This window comes from Oryx dammah, unplaced genomic scaffold (genome assembly GCF_014754425.2).
Source record: "Oryx dammah isolate SB20612 unplaced genomic scaffold, SCBI_Odam_1.1 HiC_scaffold_11077, whole genome shotgun sequence".
Lineage (NCBI taxonomy): Eukaryota > Metazoa > Chordata > Mammalia > Artiodactyla > Bovidae > Oryx > Oryx dammah.
The window spans coordinates 1,399,344-1,421,143 of NW_024080471.1; the positions used below are offsets into that span (position 1 = coordinate 1,399,344).

Consider the following 21,800-nt stretch of genomic DNA (forward strand, 5'->3'; position numbering starts at 1 on the left):
TTCACCAGGACACATTATATTAAAACTGTCAAAAGTCCACAACAAAGAATCAATTTTAAAAGCAACCAGAGAAGAAAAAGCCAGTAGACTACAAAGAAACCCCATTAGGCTATCATCAGATTTTTCATCAGGAACTCTACAGGCCAACAGAGTAGAATGACATGCTGTGCTCTAATTACTCAAAGATAAAATACGCTCATCCAAGAATATCCAGCAAAGTTATCCTTCAGGTTTTTAGGAGAAATAAAGGTTTTCCCAGTAAACATACTTTGAGGGAGTTCACTACCACCAGACCTGCCTTACAAGAAATGTTGAAAGGAGCTCTTCTACCTGAAATGAAGAGGCAAAAGTACACAAAACTGAGTAAGGTGATGATCAGACAGGAAAAATCAGAAAAATTCCACTTTATATCAAATTAGGTTGTTATACAATAATAATATAAAGGTTAAAAGGGCGAAGAGCAGTAAAAATACATATACACTCATTTTGGTAACAAACTCACAACATAAAAAGGGGTAACTTGTGACAACAAAAACATAAGAGGAAAAGAACACACAGGTAAATGAAGATAAGATGCTATCAGCATAAAAGGGCTATTCTAGCTTTGAGACATTTCACACACATCTCAGTAACCACATAAGAATATCCAGAGCAGATAGGGCACTCAAAGCCGGTGCCCTGGGACAACCCAGAGGGATGGGATGGGGAGGGAGGCGGGAGGGGGCTTTGAGATGGGGGGACACATGTACACCGTGGCCGATTCATGTCAATGTATGGCCAAAACCACCTCAATATTGCAAAGTAATTAGCCTCCTATTAAAATATAAATTAATTTTGTTTTAATCTAGAGCAAAGACATGAAACATAAAAGAGAAAACTGAGAAAAAATTATAGAAAACTGCTAAATTAAAATGGCAGGCAGAAACACAAGGGAAAAGAAAAAATGAAATATAGAGCAACCAGAAAACAAAAGATAAAACGGCAGTACTGAGAATTTATCAATAGTCACCCTAAATGTAAATTGATCGAATTCACCAATCCGAAGTCATGAAGTGACTAGATGGATTAAAAAACAACACTCAGCCACATGTTTCCCCCCAGGATAATCATCTCAATTCTAAAGACAAACATAGGCTCAAAGTAAAAGCTTGAAAGGTGATATTCCAACCAAATGACAGACAGCCAAAGAAAGAGAGTAGACTCATACTCATGTCAGATAAAATGGACTTCAAGCCAAAAAGGGCATCAAGAGGCAAAGCTGGATGAAAATGATGACAATCCATCAAAAAGACATAACAGTTTTTAATATATGTGAACCTGAGCTCTAAAATATATAAAGCAATTATTCACAGACCTAAAGGGGGACACTGACAGCAATGCAATTACAGAGGGGTACTTTAATACTACATCAAGGGATAGACCAAGACAGAAAGTCAACAAACTGCAGCCTTACGTAAAACATTAGACTGCTGAGTCACTTCAGTCATGCCCAACTCTGTGCGACCCCATAGACGGCAGCCCACCAGGCTCCCCCGTCCCTGGGATTCTCCAGGCAAGAACACTGGAGTGGGTTGCCATTTCCTTCTCCAACGCATGAAAGTGAAAAGGGAAAGTGAAGTCGCTCAGTCGTGTCCGACTCTCAGCGACCCCATGGACTGAAGCCCACCAGGCTCCTCCGTCCATGGGATTTGCCAGGCAAGAGTACTGGAGTGGGTTGCCATTGCCTTCTCCCAAACATTAGACTAAATGGACTTCATAGAATTATACAGAACATTCCAAATGCAGAACATGATTCAGAACATTCATACAGAATATATCCAAATGCAGCAGAATGTACAATCTTCTCAAGTGCATATTCTCAATGAGAGACCATATCTTCAAACGCAAAACAATTCTTAATAAATTTTGAAGAGTGAAATCATATCAAGCATCTTTTCCAGTCACAATGGTATGAAACTAGAAATCAACTATGAGAAGAAAGCTGGGAAAATTACAAATGTGTGGAGACTAAACTACTGAGCAAATACGGGGTCAATTAAGCCAAAGGAAAAATTTAAAAATGCCAGAAGACATCTGTTCAAAACTTTATCCCCTCCACTCCTCCACCCCTGCTGCCCGCCCCCTACACTACCTTCTCCAACAATCTGCCTGAACCTAGTGATTCTCTCTCCAAATCTGCATCCAGAATCTAAGATGAGCTTCCATCCAAGTCATGGCCCCTGGGAACATTTCCACAAAATGGGTTCCACAATATGGGTTTCGCCACTGGTGAGAGTCTTCTCCCATTCAAGTCATAGGCTCTAAGATGTCTCTCTTGTAATTCCGAAGTCGGCCAGTGCTTCCTCATTATCCTTTAATTTAGGCATAAACTTCGTGGCCTAAAATTTCAGCCTGTCCAAAACTAGGCCTTGACCCACCTTTTTTTAGTTTTACTTTTCCTCAAACTCCTCTACTTTCATCAACCTTCATAGAATTATACAGAACATTCCAAATGCAGAACATAATTCAGAATATTCATATAGAATATATCCAAAGGCAGCAGAATGTACAATCTTCTCAAGTGCATATTCTCAATGAGACACCATATCTTCGAACGCAAAACGCAATCAGGTGTAATCTTTCCCTCCTCAGAGCTGCTATCCCGTCTCCTTGAAAAATGAAAGTGAAAGTCACTCAGTCATGTCTGACTCTTTGCGACCCCATGGACTATACAGTCCATGGAATTCTCCAGGCCAGAATCCTAGAGTGGGTAGCCTTTTCCTTCTCCAGGGGATCTTCCCAACCCAGGGATCGAACCCAGATCTCCCACACTGCAGGTGGATTCTACTGTCTCTCTGAGGCCAGTTATATGACAGTACTATTTTTAAATGGCCCAATCTTCCTTTTAGAATATAAAATCCTCAAGGAAAGTCTGTCTTATAACAAATTTGCCAATTCCTATAAGGTCTAATTATTTGGGAAGTCAGTAACAGCTACCCTCTTGACAAGTCATCGAGAGGATATCTGGGGGTTTCATTCCAAGAGATCTGTAAGCTTCTAGAAAATCAAAATACTGATCTTTGAGGGACCCAAATGTGGACTCACTTACATTTTATAGAACCATACATCTAATCAAGAGTCTCTAACTCGTTTGTTTACAGAAGTCACGCATGAAACTTTTAAAAATGAATAAGCATACTGCAAGCTTTTAATTCAAATATGCATTCCACAAAAGAAAAGAATAGACGAAAGTTATTAGTTTCCCCAAATATAAGTTCAGTTCAGTCACTCAGTCGTGTCCACTCTTTGCGACCCCATGAATCACGGCACGCCAAGCCTCTCTGTCCATCACCAACTCCCTGAGTTCACTCAGACTCACGTCCATCGAGTCAGTGATGCCATCCAGACATCTCATCCTCTGTCATCCCCTTCTCCTCCTGCCCCCAATCCCTCCCAGCATCAGAGTCTTTTCCAATGAGTCAACTCTTCACATGAGGTGGCCACAGTACTAAAGTTTCAGCTTTAGCATCATTCCTTCCAAAGAAATCCCAGGGCTGATCTCCTTCAGAATGGACTGGTTGGATCTCCTTGCAGTCCAAGGGGCTCTCAAGGTCTTCTCCAACACCATAGTTCAAAAGCATCAATTCTTCGGTGCTCAGCTTTCTTCACAGTCCAACTCTCACATCCATACATGACTACTGGAAAAACCATAGCCTTGACTAGACGGACCTTTGTTGGCAAAGTAATGTCTCTGCTCTTCAATATGCTATCTAGGTTGGTCATAACTTTTCTTCTAAGGAGTAAGCGTCTTTTTATTTCATGGCTGAAGTCACCATCTGCAGTGATTTTGGAGCCCAAAACAATAAAGTCTGACACTGTTTCCACTGTTTCCCCATCTATTTCCCATGAAGTGATGAGACCAGATGCCATGATCTTCATTTTCTGAATGTTGAGCTTTAAGCCAACTTTTTCACTCTCCTCTTTCACTTTCAACAAGAGGCTTTTTAGTTTCTCTTCACTTTCTGCCATAAGGGTAGTGTCATCTGCATATCTGAGGTTATTGATATTTCTCCCAGCAATCTTGATTCCAGCTTGTGTTTCATCCAGCCCAGCATTTCTCATGATGTATTCTGCATAGAAGTTAAATAACCAAGGTGACAATATACAGCCTTGACGTACTCCTTTTCCTATTTGGAACCAGTCTGTTGTTCCATGTCCAGTTCTAACTGTTGCTTCCTGACCTACATATAGGTTTCTCAAGAGGCAGGTCAGGTGGTCTGGTATTCCCATCTCTTGAAGAAGTTTCCACAGTTTATTGTGATCCACACAGTCAAAGGCCTTGGCATAGTCAATAAAGCAGAAGTAGATGTTTTTCTGGAACTCTCTTGCTTTTTTTTATGATCCAGTGGATGTTGGCAATTTGATCTCTGATTCCTCTGCCTTTTCTAAAACCAGCTTGAACATCAGGGAGTTCACGGTTCACATATTGCTGAAGCCTGGCATGGAGAATTTTGAGCATTACTTTACTAGCATGTGAGATGAGTGCAATTGTGCAGTAGTTTGAGCATTCTTTGGCATTGCCTTTCTTTGGGATTGGAATGAAAACTGACCTTTTCCACTCCTGTGGCCACTGCTGAGTTTTCCAAATTTGCTGGCATACTGAGTGCAGCACTTTCACAGCATCATCTTTCAGGATTTGAAATAGCTCAACTGGAATTCCATCACCTCTACTAGCTTTGTAGTGATGCTTTCTAAGGCCCACTTGACTTCACATTCCAGGATGTCTGGCTGTAGGTGAGTGATCACACCATCATGATTATCTGGTACCAGGGTCCAGCCCCAGTGGATCCAGGGAATTCGAAGGTGGGGACGGCGTCGGCGTCCTTGGAAAAATACATATTTAATTACAGAGATATAGAGAGATTAGAAACGGATAGTGTAGTAGGAAAATTAGTGGAGAAAAAGAGGCTGAATAACTTGGCCAGAGAAACAGGGAGCAAGAAAGAAGCGACATGGTGGAATCAGTCTTTCCAGAAACTGATCCGATTTCTTTATTTTGGGGTTTGCTTATATACCTTTTGTTACACAGAGGAATGAATACAGAGTCACATGGGGGTCAGCAGTCCTGACCTTTAGCAAAATCAGGTGCTTCACATAAAAAGGTCTTAGGGATTTTATGATCCTTTCTTTCTGATAACCAAAAACTTATTTTTTCCAAGGGTGTTTTTTCTTAAACCAGGCACCACCCTCCAAATAAAGTTACATTCCTATAGGGTGAGGGTGTAGTGAGTTACAATCAAGAAAGGAATTTATTTAACCCAAGATTAACATGATTAATCTTAAAGGTTAATACTTATTTCTCCTATATGCTTAAAGGTTAATACTTATTTCTCCTATATGTTAGTTATATTCATTATAAGGGCAGGGAATATGGAGATTTAGCAGCAAACATCAGCCCAACAAATGAAAATCCGTTCACCAATGTTCCCCTTAAGATCTATTTAGTCTTAAGATACTAATAAAGTTACATTTTACATTGCAAGGACACAGTGATTTATAACAAAGTACAGTGATCTATTACAAAAGAGAAAATTCATTAACTCAAAAAGTCTAGTATTGCTAACCTTAAAACTACTATATTTCCTTTTCCATATTCCAAATACATTGATTAATATATTCCCAGGTGCCTAAGGATATGGAGGCCTGGCGGCAATCATTGATTCAACAATGAGAAAAGCCCTATGCTAATTAAGACTTTCAAGGTAAGGTGAGGTGAGGTGAGGTGAAGTCGCTCAGTCGTGTCCGACTCTTTGCGACCCCGTGGACTGTAACCTACTAGGCTTCTCCGTCCATGGGATTCTCCAGGCAAGAATACTACAATGGATTGCCATTTCCTTCTCCAGGGGATCTTCTCGACCCAGGGATCGAACCCGGGTCTCCTGCATTGGAGGCAGACACTTTAACCTCTGAGCCACCTGGTCTTAACTTTCAAAATACTCCAAAACTCTCTGTGCTGTTTATGGTTGAGAGTTAGTAAACAATCATGTGCTAGTGGCAGGAGTATGGATAATCCTGTCACACAAGCTAGTCTGTCAGCAGAGAGGTTTGACCTAAGACACCCTTGTCACACCCAGGGTAGGGAATTAGCAGCAATTATTGGCACAACAAATGAAAAACCATTCACCAACATAATTCCTAACCAAGCCACTATACTAATAATTTCCAACTCCCCAAAAGAATTTGCCTTTAGTAAGTCTAAAGCATCTCATGCCTCTCAGATTGGGAGGCTGTAAACAATCACATGTGGCCAGACGAACCTATACAGGAGGGCTAGATAACCTTCAGAGGAGTCCGTAAGCTGAAACACTCTTGTCACGCCCAGGAATTTTTATTGCCTTGGAGCTGCACATTTACTCCTTCTCCGAGAGAAACGGTTATGGGGGAGAGCCCCCCGTAGAGTCAGAGGTGTAGGTGAGAGCATAAAACAGACTCTGGTTTTGGGGTAGATGCTCGGGAACCGGGGGTTTCCTGAGGCTTGATCACACCTTTGCATATGCCAAGCCTCCTTCCTCATGACCTTTGCCATGGGCGGAGTTCCTCACGCTGGCCCCCCGGCATATCTCCCTTTTTTGTTTAATATAATCAGGTGCAGGTCAGTTGAGAGCTTCTGAATGCTCTGCCAAAGAATCCTGACAATACAAGGAAGAATGATTATAAGCAGCAAAATTAAAGCACCAACGGCAACATAACTGAAGACATTAGACAGAATGTTTTTTCCAGAAATAAAATTAGAGAAGGTGTGGAAAAAGTCAATCCAATCAAGAGTGCTCCAAGGTCTGTATCTGATTGTGAAGTTTCCCTAAGTCTAAACTAATATCTGAGCTATTCCAAACACCTAAAATATGATTTTTCAACATATTGGGCATTTGCACTTGTTGAGTCAATGAATTGCTGCCAAAGTAACAGTAACAGTAATAGTTGTTGTTATTAAAGCTGAATTCCCTAAAATTAGTAAGCCCACAAACCATCTTGATCGCCTTAAATCTTAACAAGATGAGAGCATACATTGTCTTGAAGATCTTTTTTGTACAGTTGTTCTGTGTATTCTTGCCACCTCTTCTTAATATCTTCTGCTTCTGTTAGGTCCATACCATTTCTGTCCTTTATTGAGCCCATCTTTGCATGAAATGTTCCCTTGGTACCTCTAATTTTCTTGAAGAGATCTCTAGTCTCTCCCATTCTGTTGTTTTCCTCTATTTCTTTGCATTGATCCCTGAGGAAGGCTTTCTTATCTCTTCTTGCTATTCTTTGGAACTCTGCATTCAGATGCTTATATCTTTCCTTTTCTCCTTTGCTTTTCACCTCTCTTCTTTTCATAGCTATTTGTAAGGCCTCCCCAGACAGCCATTTTGCTTTTCTGCATTTCTTTTCCAAATATACCTCCTCTCATTTTCTTGGAATTCACTGTCCCCCTCTCATTCACATTTCCCCTCGATTGGCCACAATACTAAAACTATTTTATCCTACCATGAGAAAATCCACAGTACAACAAGGAAAAGTGGAAACTGACACTTGACCTCAGTGTCAGGGAAATAAGACGGAGTTGCCGTGGGAGGGATTCCCAAGCAGGAGACCACTGTCCTGCCCAAGGTGGCTGCTTGCTAACACCAGCCTCCATTAGCATGCAAGGGCTGGCCCAAAGTGGCCAGTCTTTTGGGTTTTTCAAGAAAAACCAGACTGCTATGTAAAATCTCCTTAATTTTAAAATGTTGGCAGACACATAGTTCATATCAAAATCACTTTTTGAAGAAATACAATATGGCCCAAACACGCCTGTATGTCATATACAACCAGGAAGCTATCCATTCATTTTCTGTTTATCTGAAATGGGTTACAGAACAACTGTCAGGAATGTGAAAATACTCAAAAGAGTGAGTAAATGGTGCTTCTACCAGAATCACGAAAGCTGGTACCGCACGCATTTTATAACTAGCTGTGCCTTGACTGCAGAAAGAAGGAATGAACAGACAGCTTTACAGCCCAGCACCTGACTTTTGGTCAAGGTTATACAGTGGGGAGGTGGCCCAGGGCTAAAAGCTGCTGGGAAAGTGAGGCCAATTAACACAAGGTGAATCCCCTTGAACATGGTAGGATTTTTCAAACCAGAAGACTTTCCTGAATTAATGTTGGAAATCATTTCTCCCAAGAAGATGCCAGAAAAAGTGTTACTCATTGAATTTGTACATCATGGTAGAAAATATCTACTGTACTCCAAATGAATTTTTCTGCAAAAGTAATTTTAAGTCTGTCTCATATAGGAAAATGTGTGGAGCCCATAAAAAGTTATGAGTAATATTCAAAGAATTTACACATTTCAAAAATGAACTTAATTGATTATGAAATTTTCCAAAGGAGCTTCTCTGGAGGCTTAAGTTCACTAATGATGTCACAAGGGAGACTTGGAAAGACAAACATGCAGATGGACGAGGATTTCATTAATCCTCAACAGCACAGAACTGCATTTGGCATTATCTCAGATGTCTTCATGCGATTTTTAGAGTGAAATTTTCAAAACAGTGTTTCCCTTCAAAATTTTAGGTTCTTAACAGCTGAGGAGAATCCAGTTAAAAAAATGACTCAGTTTTCCAAAGGCTGGTTTCAAGAAATTAAGATTTTCTCCGTTTATCCTCAACCTCCAACACCTAGCCCCATCTGATTAAACAGCATATAACTATCATACTGTGAAATGTCAACCAGGGGGTGAGGTATATTTTCACCACTATAAACTCATTTATGAAACAAAATGAGTGTGGAGCAAGATGTTCATCAACGGGAACCAATGATTGATGCAAACTGCCACGCAGCCACTGCTCTCATGAGGCTGACAGTAAGTAGTCCAGGACACAACCAACCAAACAACCCTGCTCAATGCAATACAAGAGGTAAAAATTTTCACAAAGGGAACTGAAAAGTTGCGGTGATACCATCTGATAGAGACATGCCACGTAGTCTGTTAATCAGGAAAAGCAACCTTCAACAAGCGAGTCACAATCTGAAGCATGGTAACACATACCATCCAGATCACACAAGGGGGGTAACACAAACCACGCTAGGGAGAGGGATCAGCTCTTATTCACACACAAGTATGCACTGCCTGCCAAACTGTGCCAGTCGCTGTGTGAAACATTAGGTATGTCATAGGGAATCGAATTTCAACAGTCCCTGATCACATTTACAATCTACTGGGGGAAAGCAACAAATTTTCAAAATAATAATAAAATAAATATACTGGGGTAAATGAAGGAAGAATGGGGGGGAAACATCATCGTTTAACATGGGGGAGGGGTTAAAAAGAACAAGATGATCTGAATCAGAACAGTAAGAGCGTTTGTACTTTATATCAGCTAGGACCATCTCTCCAAGATTTGAAGGATGTTAATATATACAGGACTTCCCTGGTGGTCTCGTGGTTAAGAATCCACCTGCCAATGCAGGGAACACAGGGTCAATCTTGGCCTGGGAAGATTTCACGTACCACAGGGCAACTAAGCCCGTGCACCACAACTAATGAGCCAGGACACCCTAGAGCCTGTGGCCCCCGCAAGAGAAGCCTCACAATGAGAAGCTCACACACCACAACCACGGTCACCCCCGCTCACCGCAACCAAAGAAAACCCACGTGCAGCAACGAAGACTCGGCACAGCCATAAATGAATAAATTTTTAAAAAAAGAATACAGAACACTGCAGGCAGAGAGTACAAGACAAGCAGGAAAGCCCTGAAGCAGGGGGAACTCAGTGTTAAAGGGACTGAAAGCGGACCAGACTGGACGCAGAGAGTAACATATGACATGGAGAGAGCAGTAAGGGCCAGCTTATACAAAGCCAGGAAAGCCATGGTAAGTTCAGATCTTAGATTCCATGCACATTAGGAAGGCAATGAAGGGGTTTAAGCATTAGAGCAACATGGCTTTATGTGTGTTTAAAAGAACACATTAAAGGGAGCAGGACGGGAGCAGAGAGACGAGTTAGAGAGATGAGTTAGGACAACGCAGCAACTGTCAGGCAAGAGATGGTGGGAACGCGGAGAAGGTTCTGGAAGGCAGAATGAAGAAAAGTGAAACACATCAACATGTACTGAGGGCAGAACTCACGAGACCACTGACAGAACTGATCGAGGTGTGAGGGAAAGGAAGTCATGAGATAATCACACACGTCTCCAGGATAAGTAACTGGATGGCTGGTGCCATCACTGAGCTTGGAAGAAAGGAGAGGAACAAATGAGACTGAGAAAACAGGGACTTCCTTGGTGGTTCAGTGGTTAAGACTCCATGCTCCCAGGGCAGGCGGTAGAGGTTCAATCCCTGGTTGGGGCACTAAGATCCCACCTGCTGCCTGAAATGGCCAAATGATAAGAAGAAAAATATACCAATGCAGTTATAATATATATTTTTTAAAAAATACTTAAGGTTTAGACAGGTTATATTTTTAAAGTCTATAAACCACTGAAGTAGATTTCCATCCAAGTGGTAGTATCAAGCTAAAGGTACAAGGATCTAGTGATCAAAGGGAAAAATCTAATCACAAATATAAATCTGGATGTCTATAGACGATATTTAAGGTCATGGAAGCTGAGGCTCCCACGTAGGAAGAACTCAAAGAAGAGATAAAAGTTCTCCTAATTTAGGTGCCAAACCAGCCTTGAGAATTCAAGAAGACAAAGTCGAAAGGCAGTCATAAGGACCTGGGGGTGTGGGAAATGGGTAGTTATTGCTCGAAGGTTATAGAAGTTCACTTTGGGAAGTTGAAAAAGTACTGTCTGTGGATGGTGATGATGGTTGCACAGAATGTGTGTGTACTTAGCACCACATTCAAATGGTAAAATTTTTATGATTAATTTTATGCTATGTATCTTTCATTATAATTTTTTAAAAAGACACTAAAGCTTGAAAAATTCCAGCATTCAGGCATTGAGTAGAATAGGAGATGCTGAAAAAATAGGAGGACAAGGAGCTTCCAGGAAGATGGTAAATGACAAAGTCACAGAACATGAATGAAAAATTTAAGACTTATCTGCCTACAGGAGAGTCCCTCAAGGGAAAAAGAACTGAAAGCTACTGAGTGGGTAAGACTTTGACATATTCCTTGTGTTCTTGAAACATGGAGACCACAGGTAATCTTGACACAACCAACTACGTGGAAGGCTGAGTACAAGAGATGTGGTGAGTTGAGAAGAGAAGGGATTTTGAAGGATAGCATTATTAATAGAAAACTTTTTCAAGTTTTAATTCTAAAAAGAAGCAAAAAAGCAAGACAATGGCTGGAAGGGAATGTAGGCTCAAGGGAGATACAGCAGTTGCTAATAGCCTAGCCCAATGTCCACTTTCTCCCAAATAGAATCTCCAATTTTTAACTCGGCACATGGACACCTAAAATAAGTACTCTTAAAAAATAATAATAATAAAATAAAATAAGTACTCTGCCTTCCTTGAAGAATTGGTATGGTCAGGTAACTCAGTTCTGCCCAGGGAAATGATAGCAGATTCTGAAAAATGGATGACCTCTGTCTGTCTTCCATCCTGCTCTCTGGACTGTGAGGTCTAAAGCTCCAACTTGGATTATGAAGATAAAGGCCATCGCCTGTGAGCAGGGAACTGTACAGGCAGAATCGACGTGGTTTACTGCGGTCTTGAGGGACCACTGGTGCCCAGACTTGCACTGCCCTGCTACACAATTCTTTAAAGGGAAATAATCTTCCATCTTATCCTAAACAACATATCACTCATTTTGCTTTGTGTTTATTTTCTATTTCTACAGACAATTCTAATTCCAACTAATATAGGCAGTTTTTGCTGGTCTTTAAAATGGGAGACACTATTTGATGAGAGCGTAAATTGATACAGTCACTATGGAGAAGAGTATAGAGATTCCTTAGAAATCAAACATAGAACTACCATACAACCCAGCAATTCTACTACTGGGCATATACCCAGAGAAAACCATAATTCCAAAAGATACATGCACCCCAATGTACACTGCGGCACTATTTACAACAGCCAGGACATGGAACCATTGTAAGCGTCCATCAACAGAGTGACGGATAAAAAAAGATGCGGTATCTATATAGAATGGAGTATTAATCAGCCATAAAAAGGAATGAAATCTGGTCATTTGTAGAGACATGGGTGGATGTACAGAGTGTCATACAGTGTGAAGTAAGAAAAAAACAAGTATTATATATTAACACATATATGTGGAATCTAGGAAAAGTACATATATGATCTTATTTGTAAAGCAGAAACAGAGACACAAATGTAGAGAAATACATGGATATCAAGAGGGAAAGAGGGTGGTGGTGGAAGGAGTGGAGACTGGGATTGACACATATATATTATTGCCTGTTGTTGCCATGCAGTCGCTCAGTCATGTCTGACCCTTTGCAACCCCACGGACTGTAGCACGCCAGGCTCCTCTGTCCTCTGCTATCTCCTGGAGTTTGCTCAAATTCATGTCCAGTGAGTCAGCGGTGCTATCTAACCATCTCATCCTGTGCTGCCCTCTTCTTCTGTCTTCAATCTTGCCCAGTATCAGGGTCTTCTTCAATGAGTTTGCTCTTTGCATCAGGTGGCCAAAGTATTGGAGCTTCAGTTTCAGCAACTGTTCTTCCAATGACCAGTGCGGTGACTAGTGTAAGCAGATACACTATTGATACTATAAGATAAATAACTAGTGAGAATAGAGTATATGGCCCCAGGAACTCTACCTAATGCACTGCGGTGTCCTGATGGGAAAGAAGGCCAAAAGGGAGGGGACACGCATATGTGTGGCTGATTGACTGTGCTGTACAGCAGAAAGTAACACAACACTGCAAGACTACACTCCAATAAAAATTTATTTTAAAAAAATGAAGAAATAAAATGAGACACCAGAACACAACTGTGTGTCAATGGGAGTAATCCAATGAGAGAGACTGACTCAAGACAGAAGAGGATCAAGTCTAAGGCATGAAGCATGTGGGACACGCAGACCCAGTGTGGTTACAAAGATGAGAACCAGGAGAAAGTCAAATCATGCAGAACCTTGAAAACTATGGTAATGATTTTCCTTTTGTACCTGAAAGCAATGGGAAACAACTAGACATCTTTTAACAGGTAAGTAGTATACTTAATGTGTATTTTTTCAAAGATCCCTGACAGTGGTCTGGAAAAGGTAATAGAGAGAGAGAGCTAAGAGAGGGAGCAAGGAGACCAGTTAGATGGTTATTTTGGCAATCCAGATGAAAATGGTGTTGGCTTCGAACGGGATCATGATTAGGCACTACAGCAAAGTGATTGAAGGTGATGAAGACCGAACTGGCAGGACTCTGTATCTGATGATGTGTGAGAGCTCAGGGACTGGGAGCAGTCAAGGTTATAACTTGGACAGCACTGTAAATGGTGCTGCCATTCACTGACACAGGGACTCAGGGAGAAAACACAGCTGGGTGAGCTCAATTTGGAACATACTAGGGAACTTCCCTGGTGGTCCAGTGGCTAAGACTCCATGCTGCCAATGCAGAGGTCCAGGTTCGATCCCTGTTTAGCGAACTAGATTTCAGACACCACAACAAGATTTCACGTGCCACAGAGAAGATCAAAGATCCCATGTGCCATAGCTAAGACCCAGCAGAGCAAGAAAAATGTTTAAAGAACATTTTTTAACATACTGATTTTTAAGCTCCTGAGTTAATCAAATGGAAGTACCCAGCAAGTAACTGGCTTGTTCTCAGCAGCTTTACTCATAATAGTCCAAAACAGGAAAGAGTCAAGAAACAGATAAATCATGGTAGGTTTCATACAATGTAAAATAATTCATTAATAAAAAGGAATGAATTACTGATATATGTAACAATGTGGATAAAACCCAAAAACACTATGCTGAGTGAAAAAACTCTTATACCAGAGTATATACCGTATGTTTCAACATATATAATATTCTAAAACACAAAATACTAATCTTTGATTTAAAAAAGAAAACTCAGAAGAGTGGTTACTTCTGAGTTTAAGGAGATTCAAGAGGGCTTAGGTGAAGGGGTGGGAGGAAATTTTTCCAAGTTATAGTCTGTATCATCATTAGAGTTTGAGTTACATGGATGTATATTATACATTTGACAAGACAGAAAATGCTACATTGATTTTAACAACAACTATGAATAAATTCGGCATGCACGGTGAAGGGTTGAAGTGTGCTGTCTACACATAAGCCTGGAATGCATCAAAAAGATGGATTAGTGAAAAAATAGAAGGATGGATAGATGATCCATGTGTGATGAAGCAAATACTTTTAAAGTAATTGTAGAATATAAGTAGAGTGTATAGGGCATCCCTTGCATAATCCTTTCAACTTCTCTGTATTTTTATAACAACACGGTAGAAAAGCCTTATGTAATCAAACTGCATTTCTTTAAAAGCAATAACTAAGATTTTACAAAAATACAGACAAGCAAACTCTTCCCTTCTTTTCTTCGTATCTTCACTTTGATTGTGAATCCATGAATGTTTACTACTAAGGAACTGGTAACCAATTCAATCACCAAGAAAATTACTATGTTATGCCATCTGAAATCATTATCAAGGACCCAAAATACAGACTTTCCAGAAGAGTTAAGTAGAAATATCTAATGCATTTTAAGCAATGAAACCATGATAATTTCGGGGTCGGGGGGAGTACAAAAAGTTCCAACTGAAACAGGCAAAATGATGGTCATTCTGATTTATGCAACATTTTAACAGATAATGTTTTCTTATTTTCATGCACTAGAAGGTCTTTAGGACCTATTTAACAAGGAGGTAACTACTACTGGCATACCAAATGTCACATTATGTTACTCATTATATATTTTTTCCACGTTTCCCTAGGAATCCTGCTTATATCCTTAATTTCCACTACCAAACACAAGTGTTTTACTTAAAGAAAACTCCTCAGTCACTCTTTGCAAAAAATATCAACTATAAAATTATTAATGGCTTAGTTAAACTATACTAAAAACTTATCTTCAAAAAATTAAGTCAAATTTCCCCCTTTTTCCCCTTGCAAAAGGATTTACTGAGGATGATTCAACCAAAGTAGGAACACCAGGAACTTGAATTCTGAGGATCCAGACAGACCTCAAGGGCTGGCTGAGGGGAGCTGATTGCATTCAGGAGCAAGGACATGACTCCTTGCTTTTTGAGGGTGCAGGGAATGATGCAGGGCTGGTCTGAAACTGTGTAGGAGGTCTGCGCTAAAAACAAGACGGCTGGTGGCTGGGTTCTGGACGGGCGTGAGAGTCTGACCAGTCCCCAGGGTTTGTACTTAGACATCTGCCAAGGTGTTCCAGAGGACAATGACCATGATGATAGAGGAGGACAAGAAGAGCAGTAGAGGTGGAAGAGCAGGATGTCCCTCGTGTGGTTCAACAGAACCCACCAGCCCACAAAGTGCTGCTTCTGGGTCTCAGGTTCCTACTGGCCCTTGTTGCTGCAGGGCATCCATTTAACTCTGCCTCTCTGGTACCTCACACTTTCCCCACCAAATTCAATGGCTCCTTCAGGCCAGGCAGATGAGTGGAGGTAAGGCCTTGACCCTTATTTCCTGTCTGGGGTGCAGTGGGCAGCATTTCCTTAGGTCAGTGCAGTGCAAAAGCAGAGAATGGAGCCACCAAGGCATGAGGGAGCCAGGTACAGCAAACAGGTGATGAACGTGGTCTCCAGGAGGCTGACCTGCACCATCAGAGGCAGTACAGGCCAAGGAGACACTGATAGCGGGGTGCCAGTGGCCAGGAATAAGTCCATCATTATGAGCAGGAAGATGTGGAGCCCAGGAGAAGTGCCCTCTTTCTGCTGGCAGGAAGAAGCTGAAGGTACTGATGACAAACAGAAAGCCATCGGGCACTACAGGACGCATCACGCAAAGGCTGGACCTGTGCCTGATGGCCACCTGTTTAGATGAAAAGGGCCTCGGATGAGTGTGAAATTCTGTTCATCAAAGGGGAAAGAGAAGATGTCCAGGTTACAGATGTGACCACTCGTGGTAGCTGCTCATTTCTGGACCTTCACTGCTGACATAAGTCATGAGAGCTGCAGGTGCCTGATCCACATGCATGAACTCCTCAATAAAGATATCTGGAAGCCACAGGCTCTCAGTTGCCATGCTGAGCTTCCTGATCTCCCCATATGCCTCTGGGCTCCGCCCGGTGGATACATTGTACAAGGTCATATTTAGCCACAGGAATGATGTCATCAGCTCAAGCTGTGCATCCACTTCCAGGACAACAGACAGGGTGAAGGAGAGGCTGATGTGAGTGGGATGCTGTAGAAAATGACTGGACAGAAACCTTTCTGTCAAACGACAGGCTCTACTCCCATGCTGGTCAAAGTCCAAGTGACCAACAGAGTGCTTCCTCTCACTTGAAGCAGCAGGTAGAGAAGGAGGCAAACTCCTCTCCATGGAGTCAACCTCTTTCCATTGTCCCCTCCTAGGCGCTTCTCTGCAGAGTCAGTGATGATATTGACGTGAACAGACTATAGGCCACACCTTGAGCCCTACCTCGAATTATCTTCTTAATTAAAACTTTTCATTAAACCATTTTCAAAATCAGCAACAAATTAAAATGCTCAAGGTCAACTCTCATTTATTCAACCAGTCCTTACAAAGAGCTTATTATGCGGCAAGGACTACTGTGGACACTATATATATGAAAAAGTTTTCATTTAGTAACATAAATTTTTAATTATACACTTAATTATACAATTATACTTAATTATACATTTGCTGCTTGGGAAACTATAATTTATTGCTTATTTCAACAGTGAAGTTTTTAACCTATAGTCTGGTGAATTTAGTAAAACAAGTACCTTCCTTACTGTACATGTTATTCATTTGGACCTTTCCTGTATAAAACTTTTTATAATTCTTTCAATTTTTTTGTAAATTTATTTATTTTAATTGGAGGCTAATTACTTTACAATATTGTAGTGGTTTTTGCCATACAGTCACATGAATCAGCCATGGGTGTACATGTGTCCCCCATCCTGAACCCCCCTCCCACCTCCCTCCCCATCCCATCCCCCAGGGTCATCCCAGGCACCGGCCCTGAGCACCCTGTCTCATGCATCGAACCTGGACTGGCGATCTGTTTCACATATGGTAATATATATGTTTCAATGCTATTCTCTCAAAGCATCCCACCCTCACCTTTTCCAACAGAGTCCAAAAGTCTGTTCTTTACATCTGTGTCTCTTTTGCTGTCTCGTATATAGGGCCATCGTTACCATCTTTCTAAACTCCATATATATGCATTAATAAACTGTATTGGTGTTTTTCTTTCTGACTTACTTCACTCTGTATAGTAGGCTCCAGTTTCATCTACCTCATTAGAACTGATTCAAATGCATTCTTTCTAATAGCTGAGTAATATTTTATTGTGTATATGTATCACAGCTTTCTTATCCATTCGTCTGCCAATGGACATCTAGGTTGCTTCCGTGTCCTGGCTATTGTAAACAGTACTATGATGAACACTGGGGTACACGTGTCTCTTTCAATTCCAGTTTCCCCAGTGTGTATGCTCAGCAGTGGGATTTCTGGGTCGTGGAAGTTCTATTTCCAGTTTTTTAAGGAATCTCCACAGAATTCTTTTTAAATTCCCAAAGAAAGGCTTATTCATCCATCAAGTAAATATCTACTTAGAGCCCATTGTTAAAGGAAAGAGAAATAGCTAAGTGAGCACAAGGCTGGTCCCAAGTCCTCAGTTTAAATTCTTCTCTGGTCTGAATCAGGGAAAAAAAAATTTTTTTGGCCACATTTGTGGGATCTTAGTTCCGCGACTGGGGACTAAACCCAAGGCCACAGCAGTGAAAGCACTGAGTCCTATCCACTGGACCACCAGGGAAGTCCCAGGAAAAATAAAGAACGAGATCTGCCACCACCACCCCCCCCCCCCCCCCCCCTCCAGTTTTAGAGAGGGAAGAGAAATCTTGTTTTACAGGTTGATGGGTCCTGGTTTGCAAACTGTGTAACGGGCCCGAAGCAAAGTGCTTTCCAATAAATGTGGTAAACAAACAGCAGAGCTCAATGTCATCAACAAAACTGATCTTTCCCAAATAACAGTATGTTGGAGGTACACACACTATCCATTTAAACTGATGCAATGTTGGGGATGTGTGTTCGTTAAAAGGGCAAGTGAAGTAGTGTAAAGCTCCAATGTGACCACTGGGATACAGAATGTTGTGCCAAAGAAAAATTTTGACATTTTTTTTCAACAAGAGTCAGACCTAAAAGGCTACGAATTCAGCTGGAAAAAAAAAAAAAACTAAATGGAAAGTTTACATTTTAAACTTTATTGATATTTTCCCTCTCTTTTATAAGGTCATTCGGTGAAGATCAAAAGCTCACAAGAGGAATTCATGGAAGAAAAGGCAAGGAAAAGTCGTTACGACTACTTTTTGTATAAACTGGTGTACCTGACCCAAGGCAATAATACGCACTGACTGAAATCAGAGCATCTAAAGATTATATAAAACTCCATTTTCTCAAGCCAAATGGTTACGGGAATCTTCCAAAAGAAGTCTGACTCCAGTCTTCACCGTGTGCATTTTGTTAAAATGTAGAAGACCACAAAATATTTAATTCGGTGCTCACTGCCAATTTTCTACTTATTATGCTCACACACAAAAAAATCATTTACAGTAAGTCAAGATGAGACAAAAGCACCTGGTATACATCAGCACTTCATAAACACACACACACGCATGAGCTCCCCTTCATCCATGTAAACTTACAAAGCAGGCATGATACCCTTTAACACTTGAAAAGGAAGTTTAGAGAGAATAAAGAGTTTGCTTGGATCATGTAGCTCTGAGTCAGGAGCATCATTCGGTTCTGGCTTTGCCATTAACTAGCTATAAATCCTATATATTTCTAAGTCACCTCTCTGACACCCTATTCTCTCATATGCAAAATAAAAAAGACTCAGCTGAACATTTCTATTACTTTAAAAGGTTAATTTGGGTTTTTAGTGACTGATGATGGATGCCCAGACTTCTTGCTTCCCACTCTTGCCCTCTACCCTGTCTTCCTTGTCTTGGTCTAATTTCCCTCTTCTTCACCCACTCCACAAGACGGTAGTAAAAGGAATAGCTCTCCTACCCCAAGAGTACTTAAAAAGTTTTGATAGTTGACAACACATCTGATTTTTAAAGGAAAAAAATTGTGAACAGAGAAATTAAAACTACTTCCTAAAAATAGACTGTTCGTGACTTTCATCTTAATACTACAGTTTTTTCATGAGTACAGTGAATGAGTGAGAACTGACTTCATAAAATTCCCTCAAATGCCTCACATCTTCACTACAAAAAATAAATAAATCATTGTGGTGATCTCACAATAACCAGCTTGGCAGACATGGAAGCAACTTAAATGTCCATCAGCAGAGGAACAGATAAAGAAGATGTGGAACACATATAAAATGGAATATTTCTCAGCTGTAAAAAAGAATGAAATAATGCCCTTTGAAGCAACATGGATGCGATCTAGAGATTGCCATACCAAGTGAAGTTAGGCAGACAGAGAAAGACAAATATCATATGGTGTCACTTACATGTGAAATCTTTAACAAGGGTACAAATGCAGTTATCTACAAAACAAATAGAGTTATAGATGCAGCAAACAAAATTATGATTACCAGGGGATGGGGAAGGTAAGTTTGGAGACTGGAATTGACATATACACACTGCTATATATAAACTAAATAACTAACAAGTACCTACTGTATAGCACAGAGAACCCTACTCACTATTCTATCTATAACAGCCTATAAGGGAAAAGAGTGGATATACATATAACTGATTTACTTTGCTATATACCTGAAACCAATACAACATTGTAGACAGATGTAAACTGCAAATCAATCCAATAAAAAAAAATTTTTCTTAAGTTTGATAAAGAAGCATCATCAATTCCAAGTGAGAACTTGTATATGTAGGCTATATTTAAATGCCATTCTTTGTAAGCTAACTCTGAGAGAGAAGGCCAAGGGAAATAAATGAGTAGTTTTGTCTGAATCCTGTTTATAATCTACAGAGGTCCAAAACTTATAGTAGTTAAGTAGAAAACGAAATCTTAATTTACTAAGTAGTCATCTGTGCCTTTCGTGAAACTACAGAGCTGCACTGTATTGAGATTTTTTCCATCCAGCCTAATTGTGAACCTCTCTTTCTAGTTCATTATTGAAAAGACAGAATAAGCTATCACTTCCGATGTATCTGTCAAAGGAGCTTAAATATTAAATAGAGAAGGCAGGTTAAATAGCACCAAATGGCTGAGATATCTGTATTTGAAATTCTTTGCAGGGGGAACTCAAGAGAAAAACAAGTGTACACTGAATAATCCAGTGGGTATTTGAGAGGAAGCATGATATTAACATTTGAATGCCTACTACAGGGACATGCCAAGCAGGAGGTTTTCTGTAGGTTGCTTATAGGTCTTTAATCCTATAAAAGGTAGGCATTACTATCCCATTTAACAGGTGAATAAAGAAACTAGGTAATTTGCCCAAGGTCACACATCTAATAAATCCTGATGATCTATTTCCAGCTCAAATATACCTGAATATAAATGGCATGAAAAGTCTTTATACTTCCTCCTTCCACCTTTTCCATGCTTGGCTAGGGATTCAAAAATACATGATTATAGAGCCCACACTCCTCAACAAGAGAAGCCACCACAGTGAGAAGCCTGAGCACAACTAGAGAGTAGGCCCTGCTTGCAGCAAGACCCAGCACAGCCAAAAATAAATAACTTAAAAAACACACATGATTACAGATTTCTACTGCTCATCTACTACTGCTTACTACTGAGTATGAATCCGTACATGACAAACTGAAACTGACCGTATTTAATATCTCAATAAGGAAATAAGACCCAGTGTACCAAACTGCTATCTTCAGGTTTTTCTGAAATTTTCACTTAATTCTGCTTAACAACTTTATTTATAAAGATGCTAAAAATCTTAAAATAAAAACTAAAAATAATTTTAAAACTACATGATTATGACAATTTATCAACTTCTACAGCAAGAGAGATGAGAAGATAGCATAAGATAGTGCAAGATAGAACTTGTACTTCCAGTAACAGGGTAAACTGGATAATCAGATAAAGTCATTTAAGTAGAAAATATCTTAAAAAATAAAAAGATATTTTAGAACATACAGAAATTCTTCAGAGATCAGAAATGATAAAAGAGATAAGTGAAGAATCAGCAACTGCCATAGAAATGTCTATTATTTAACCTGGTAGCCTTTAATCTGGATTTAAACACCATGATCAGAGAATGGAAAATAAAGTTCACATCAAAAACACTCACATGAAACTACAGAGGTCAAAACAAATAAAACTTCCCCTTAACGATGGACCATGGCAATAAGTGCACGGCTTTTCCTTGCTGAAATGAGGGGAAAGAGAGGAAGTCTCTCCTGAGAATTTTTTTTAATTAAAAAATTTATTGAAGTATAATTGATTTACAATAATGTGCTAATTTCTGCTGTACAGTAAAGTGACTCAGTTATTCATATATTCTTTCTCATATTATTTTCCATTATGGTTTATCACAGGATACTGAATATAGTTCCCTCTGCTATACTGTAGGAGCTTACTCTTTATCCATCCTATATATACTAGTCCGCATCTAAAACAGCATTTCCTTTCATCTAAGCCCAAGGCCGCTGGTGGCTGTTAAGCTCATAGTTCTGTCTGTATGACTAGCAGAGTTGAGAACTGAGAACTGCCGTGCGCCTGGGAACCCCC

The 21,800-nt window shown here is 40.2% G+C and overlaps 1 protein-coding gene across 5 annotated transcripts in view; it reads right to left on the minus strand.

Annotated features, from left to right (window-relative positions):
* Positions 1-21,800, minus strand: part of LOC120860451 (protein bicaudal C homolog 1) — a 354,826-nt gene that overhangs the window by 183,772 nt on the left and 149,254 nt on the right. The gene's annotated exons all lie outside the window — the stretch shown is intronic.